The 7265-nt window shown below is 44.3% G+C and overlaps 1 pseudogene; it reads left to right on the top strand.

Annotated features, from left to right (window-relative positions):
- The first annotated feature begins 307 nt into the window (after positions 1-307).
- Positions 308-7265, top strand: part of LOC115173167 (3-hydroxybutyrate dehydrogenase type 2 pseudogene) — a 31002-nt pseudogene continuing 24044 nt past the window's right edge.

Raw genomic sequence — 7265 nt, 5'->3', positions numbered from 1 at the left:
CCCTGAAGAGCGTGTCACCAGTCCGGTGCAACCTGTACCGGCCCCACGCATCATGCCCCCAGGGCGCCTCCCCAGTCCGGTACGTCCTGTGCCTGCTCCTCGCAATCGCCCTGAAGTGCGTGTCACCAGTCCAGAGCCTCCGGCGATGGTTCGCAGTCCAGAGCTTCCGACGACGGTTCATAGCCCAGAGCTTCCGGCGACGGTTCACAGTCCGGAAACGCCTGCGACGGTTCACAGTCCGGAAACTCCTGCGACGGTCAACAGTCCGGAACCTTCCGCGACGGTCAACAGTCCGGAACCTCCTGCGATGGTCCACAGTCCGGAACCTCCTGTGATGGTCAACGTTCCGGAGCTTCCAATGGGGGTCAACGGTCCGGAGCTTCCAGGCAAGGCGTACAGCCCCACTCCAGGGCAGGAGCCTCCCTCTGCGCTGGTGCCCAGTCCAGGCACGGTGTCCAGTCCAGCTCCAAGGCCGGAGCCTTCCTCTGCGCTGGTGCCCAGTCAAGACACGGCACCCAGTCCTGCTCCATGGCAGGAGTCTTCGTTTGCGCCAGAGCCCAGCCCAGGCATGGTGCCCAGTCCAGCTCCATGGCCGGAGCCTTCCTCAGCGCTAGTGCCCAGTCCAGGCACGGTGTCCAGTCCCGCTCTAAGGCAGTCCAGTCCGGTGTCCAGTCCAGGCACTGCGGACAACTAAGCTCCATGGCCGGAGCCTTCTTCTGCGCCGAGGCCCAGTCTAGGCACGGTGTTCTACCCGGCTCCAAGGCCGGACCCGTGGTCTGGGCGGGGCCAAAATCCTGCACCAGAGCCACCACCCATGCTGGCGGATCCAGGAGCAGAGTGGGTACTTTGCATTTACATTACATTTACATTTACATTTACATTACATTTAAGTCATTTAGCAGACGCTCTTATCCAGAGCGACTTACAAATTGGTGCATTCACCTTATGATATCCAGTGGAACAACCACTTACAATAGTGCATCTAAATCTTTTAAGGGGGGGGGGGGTTAGAAGGATTACTTTATCCTATCCCAGGTATTCCTTAAAGAGGTGGGGTTTCAGGTGTCTCCGGAAGGTGGTGATTGACTCCGCTGTCCTGGCGTCGTGAGGGAGCTTGTTCCACCATTGGGGTGCCAGAGCAGCAAACAGTTTTGACTGGGCTAAGCGGGAACCGTGCTTCCACAGAGGTAGGGAGGCGAGCAGGCCAGAGGTGGATGAACGCAGTGCCCTTGTTTGGGTATAGGGCCTGATCTCCGTACCTTCAGGCTCTGGTGCCGTTCCCCTCACAGCTCCGTAGGCAAGCACCATGGTCTTGTAGCGGATGCGAGCTTCAACTGGAAGCCAGTTTTGACTGGGCTGAGCGGGAACCGTGCTTCCACAGAGGTAGGGAGGCGAGCAGGCCAGAGGTGGATGAACGCAGTGCCCTTGTTTGGGTGTAGGGCCTGATCAGAGCCTGAAGGTACGGAGGTGCCGTTCCCCTCACAGCTCCGTAGGCAAGCACCATGGTCTTGTAGCGGATGCGAGCTTCAACTGGAAGCCAGTGGAGAGAGCGGAGGAGCGGGGTGGCACCGGAGCCGCCACCGACGCTAGATGCCCACCCGGACCCTCCCCTATAGAGTCAGGTTTTGCGGCCGGAGTCCGCACCTTTGGGGGTGGGGGAGTGGGGTACTGTCACGCCCTGACCATAGAGATCCTTTAATTCTCTATGTTGGTTAGGTCAGGGTGTGACTATAGGGTGGGTTATCTAGGTTGTTTTATGTCTATGTTGGCCTCGTATGGTTCCCAATCAGAGGCAGCTGTTTATCATTGTCTCTGATTGGGGATGAAATTTAGGCAGCCATTTCCCCACTGGTTTTTGTGGGATCTTGTTTTGAGTTAGTTCATGTAACACCTCTGTCGTCACGGTTCGTTGTTTGTTCCTTTTTGTTGTTGATAAGTTTCAGTAATAAATTATGTGGAACTCAGAACACACTGCGCCTTGGTCCGTCTCTCCACACAATCGTGACAAACTGACCTAAGACAGAATTTTTACTAGGATTAAATGTCATGAATTGAAAAACTGAGTTTAAATGTATTTGGCTAAGGTGTATGTAAACTTCTGACTTAAACTGTGCATTTATATATAAAATATATATATGTATACAGTACCAGTCAAAAGTTCAGACGAAGTTCAGACTCATTCAAGTGTTTATCTTTATTTTTACTATTTTCTACATTGTAGAATAATAACGAAGACATCAAACGCATTAAATAATACATATGGAATCATGTGGTAACCAAAGTGTTAAACAAATCAAAATATGTTTTATATTGGAAGTTCTTCAAAGTCGCCACCATTTGCCAAGATGACAGCTTTGCACACTCTCGTCACTCTCAGCCAGCTTCATGAGGAATGATTTTCCAATAGTATTGAAGGAGTTCCCACATATGCTGAGCATTTGTTGGCTGCTTTTCCTTCACTCTGCAGTCCAATTCATACCAAACTTTCTCAATTGGGTTGAGGTTGGGTGATTGTGGAGGCCAGGTCATCTGATGCAGCACTCCATCACTCTCCTTGGTCAAATAGCCCTTACAAAGCCTGGAGGTGTGTTGGGTCATTGTCCTGTTGAAAACAAATGAAAGTCCCACTAAGCACAATCCAGATAGAATTGCGTATCGCTGCAGAATGCAGTAGTAAACATGCTAGTTAAGTGTGCCTTGAATTCTAAGTAAATCATTGACAGTGTCACCAGGAAAGCAGCACCATCACACCACCTCCTCCATGCTTCACAGTGGGAACCACACATGCGGAGATCATCCGTTCACCATCTCTGCGTCTCACAAAGACTGCGGTTGGAACCAAAAAGTCGCAAATTTGGACTCATCAGACCAAAAGACAGATTTCCACCTCTCTAATGTCCATTGTTCGTGTTTCTTGTCCCAAGCAAGTCTCTTCTTATTATTGGTGTCCTTTAGTAATGGTTTCTTTGCAGGAATTCGACCATGAAGGCCTGATTCATGCAGTCTCCTCTGAACAGTTGATGTTGAGATGTGTCTGTTACTTGAACTCTTTGAAGCAGTTTTTTAGGCTGCAATCTGAGGTACAGTTAACTCTAATGAACTTATCCTCTGCAGCAGAGGTAACTCTTGGTCTTCCTTTCCTGTGGTGGTCATCATGAGAGCCAGTTTCATCATAGTGCATGATGGTTTTTGCGACTGCACTTGAAGAAACTTTAAAAATGATTTGACATTTTCTGCATTGACTGACCTTCATGTCTTAAAGTAATGGTGGACTGTCATTTCCTTTTGCTTATTTGAGCTGTTCTTGCCATATTATGGACTTGGTCTTTTACCAAATAGGGCTGTCTTCCTCATAGCACCCCTACTTTGTCACAACAGAACTTATTGGCTCAAAGTCATTATGAATGAAAGAAATTCCACAAATTAACTTTTAACTAAACTTTTTGGATTGGACTCAACAATGCATTCTTTCACACATGGTGACATTTTCAATTCAAGTCATGTGTTTCTGTTCAGAAGGGAATATTTTCTCTGTGAAAGGTACAATTACATTGTTTTACAACATTAATGCCTAAGTGTTGCTATCTCGGGGTATTAAACAAATCAATGGGAACCAGTGTTAAAGAATGTATTCATGAGTCAAAGAATAAATATTGAACAAAAATAAATGCAACAATTTCAATGATTTTACTGAGTTACATTTCATACAGCTCATATAAGGAAATCAGTCAATTGAAATAAATTCATTAGGCCCACCAATTGCTGGGCAGGGGAGCATCAATGGCTAGGGTGGGGAGGGTATAGGCCCACCAACTATGGAGCCAGGTCCAGCCAGTCAGAAAAGCCCACAATACGGCTTTATTACAGACAGAAATACCCCTGTTTCATCAGCTGTCCGAATGGCTGGTCTCAGACGATCCCGCAGGTAAAGAAGCCAGACTTGGAGGTCCTGGGCTGCCGTGGTTACACATGGTCTGCGGTTGTGAGGCCAGTTGGACGTACTGACAAATTCAATGTTACAGGCCGCTTATGGTAGAGAAATTAACATTAAATTCTCTGGCAACAGCTCTGGGGGATATTCCTGCAGTCAGCATTGAAATTGCACGCTCCCTCAAAACGTGAGATATCTGTGGCATTGTGTTCTGTGACAAAAATGCACATTTTAGAGCTGCCTTTTTTCCCCAGCACAAGGTTTACCTGTGAAATGATCATGCTGTTTAATCAGCTCCATGATATGCCACACCTGTCAGGTGGATGCATTATCTTGGCAAAGGACAAATACTAACAGGGATGTAGACAAATTTGTGCGCAAATTTGAGAGATAAGCTTTTTGTTCTCGTTTATTTCAGCTCATGAAACATGGAACCAACACTTTAGATGTTGCGTTTATATTTTTGTTCAGTATATTTAAGATGTGTCACGTCTGCTCCTTCTCCTCTACTCCGGCGTACAACATCTCCAGAATACTAACCACCAGTCCTGGGATTCATCATTACGCTCACCTGTTAATCATTATGATTCACACCTAGACTACGTTACCTTCATCATTTCCTCCCCTTTATATGTCACTCTGCCATGTTCACTCACCAATTGGAATTGTTCTTGTGTATCAGCGTACTGTAAATGTTGTGTTCTTGGATTTGTTGTTTTATTAAAACAGTTCACCTGCACATGCTTCTGACTCACCGCCTCATCATTATAAAATGGCTAAAATGCCTTTAGTAATTCTGGACTGATGTGAGTATTTATTTTTTTTTAAAACATTTTGGACAAACGTTGAAAAAAGCAGGGAGTTTGTGAGATTGTTGGCTTTAAATGTCATGACCTAAGTTGTTTCTTTCTCTAAGACATATTAAAGACATCCAATCTAATCGGTACACAGCTATCAATCCAAAACGATTTGTGACATTTTCAAACGCAAGTGATGTGTTTCTCTTCATTGGGGAATATTTTCTCTGTGAGAGGTACAATTACACTGTTTTACATCATGAATGCCTAAGGGTTGTTATCTCTGTGTATTAAACAAAGCAATGGAAACCAGTGTTTAAAAACAGATTGAGAGTCATTGAATATTTTTAAGATGCCTAAAATTCTTGAAGTAACTCTGGTTTGACGTGCATGGCTGTTCAGGTGATGTCCTCATTTACTGACAAAAATATGTCAAGTATTAAATTAGACATCAACATCACAAGTGTTAAGATCAAATATTGTTCAATTTGAAGCTAGATATGATAGCTTTCTCAATATATTTGAATGGTTAGTGCCAACAAATATTACATAATAACAATCATTTTATTTGAAGGCAAACTATTTAGAGAAAATGTGATGAGAATCTGTGGCTACATGTCTTACTTTTGGTTCCATTACAACTTTCAGAAATAAATAGCAATTAATCATAATGAAGATGCAGGATGATCAATCACCAAAACCCATTGTCACATACAGGATGACTTTGGCTTGAGACTGTCATCTCTCACTACACAGACAGGTTGCTTCCAACAATGTACCAATGCCTCAGTTTAACACGTGTGTAGATGTTGCGGCATCAATTGGGACAGAGAGGATGAGTCGGAAATGGGAAGCCCGTCACAGGTAACGTCACTGCCGGATCTGCTTCTAAACATGAGCAGAATTCCTGCCTGAATTTGAAACCCTGCCTATCCAAACTTGTTGAGAGAGTTGTCTGAAGATGATCTTCCCCTCAACACACTTCCCCTTTTGAAAAGTCAGAGAGAAGCCGACATCCTCCCCGGACCTTCTGCCGTTGCCTAGCTTACGTTGCCTGACGATTCCCACTGAATTTTTTTCCACTGCTCTATCGATTGCTACATACATTGTCTGAAACAGCTATCCTAGAAGTCGTTTGTGACTTCAAAATGAGCGGCATTGTACAAAAACTCATCAGCGATTGGATTGCATCTAACAAATCTAACCAATCAGAGTATCAAAGTTGATAACATCATCATGTAGGCCACGGTTTCGGGGACCAATCAGAATAGTCAGAATGTGTTTGCGTTATAGAAATCATTAGAGAGATGACTCAGAGTAGATGAATTGGCCGGAGTGATGTAGATGGGTAGTCAGGCAATTGCTTAAGATGCTCCAAGGTTTGGGATATCCGAGACTGTCATCTCAGATTTTGTTGAATGTGAAATTTCATATTACAACAAGGGTATTCTTTCCCTTCACTCTCTAAATAGGTTGGGTAATATAAGCCTTTCAAACTTAAACTGTCACACCCTAAACAAACAAAAATGCTCTTTGCATAGCAAGTATAACAACATTCCACATTAGTAAAGGTGGCTCTGATTTGAATAATTAGACAAGTTGAGTCAGCCATCCATCTGAGGGATCTTGTACAAGTTCAGAAGTGATACATGTTACTAGTTTTGAGGGTCAGTGTGGCAGATGTGTTGTTGCCTAACCTTATCCACCTGGCAGCGGCCCGTGAGGACATCCAGGATCCAGTTGCAGAGGGAGGTGTTCAGTTCCAGGGACCTGAGCTAGTGATGAGCTTTGAGGGCACTATGGTGTTCCTCTTGTCCAGGTGGGAGAGGGCAGTATGGATTGTGTCGTCAATGGATCTGTTGGGGCAGTATGCAAGTTGGAGTGGGTCAAGACTGTTTGGGATGATGGTGTAGATGTGAGCCATTACTAGCCGTTCAAAGCATTTCATGGCTTCAGATGTGAGTGCTACGGGGCAATAGTCATTTAGATGGGTTAACTTGGAATTCTTGGGAACAGGGACTATGTGAAGTAGCACACAACTTGGTTTGTGAGCTCCACTTTCAGAACTGGTGGCAAAACAAAAAAGAATCTCTTTAAAGCCAAATAACAGTGTCTCCACATATTCTAAGTGACAATCATATCAAGGCCTAGCCCAAGAATGTAGACCTGTCCCTAGAGTATGTGAAGATTATTGACGACATTCTCTGTTGGGTAAGAAAAATGTCATGTAATGAAGACAATTGTGAGTACTGCAGAATTTTTAGAACAACTGATGCAAAACTATATCAACAATTTTTATATTTCTAAAAATATTTTGGCGAAACGTTGAAAAAAGCAGTGCGTTTGTGAGATTACGTTGGCTTTAAATGTCATGACCTAAATTGTTTCTTTCTCTGAGATAGAGGAACTATTTTACAAAATGTGTTGTAAACAGATATCTAATCTGTATACAGCTATCAATTCAAAACGTTTTGGACTGGACTCTACAATGGATTATTTCACATATGGTGACATTTTCAACGCAAGTGATCTGTTTG

The sequence above is a fragment of the Salmo trutta genome, chromosome 34 (assembly GCF_901001165.1).
Source record: "Salmo trutta chromosome 34, fSalTru1.1, whole genome shotgun sequence".
Lineage (NCBI taxonomy): Eukaryota > Metazoa > Chordata > Actinopteri > Salmoniformes > Salmonidae > Salmo > Salmo trutta.
Note: the sequence above shows the minus strand (reverse complement) of the source record. Positions and strands in the feature narration are given on the sequence as shown.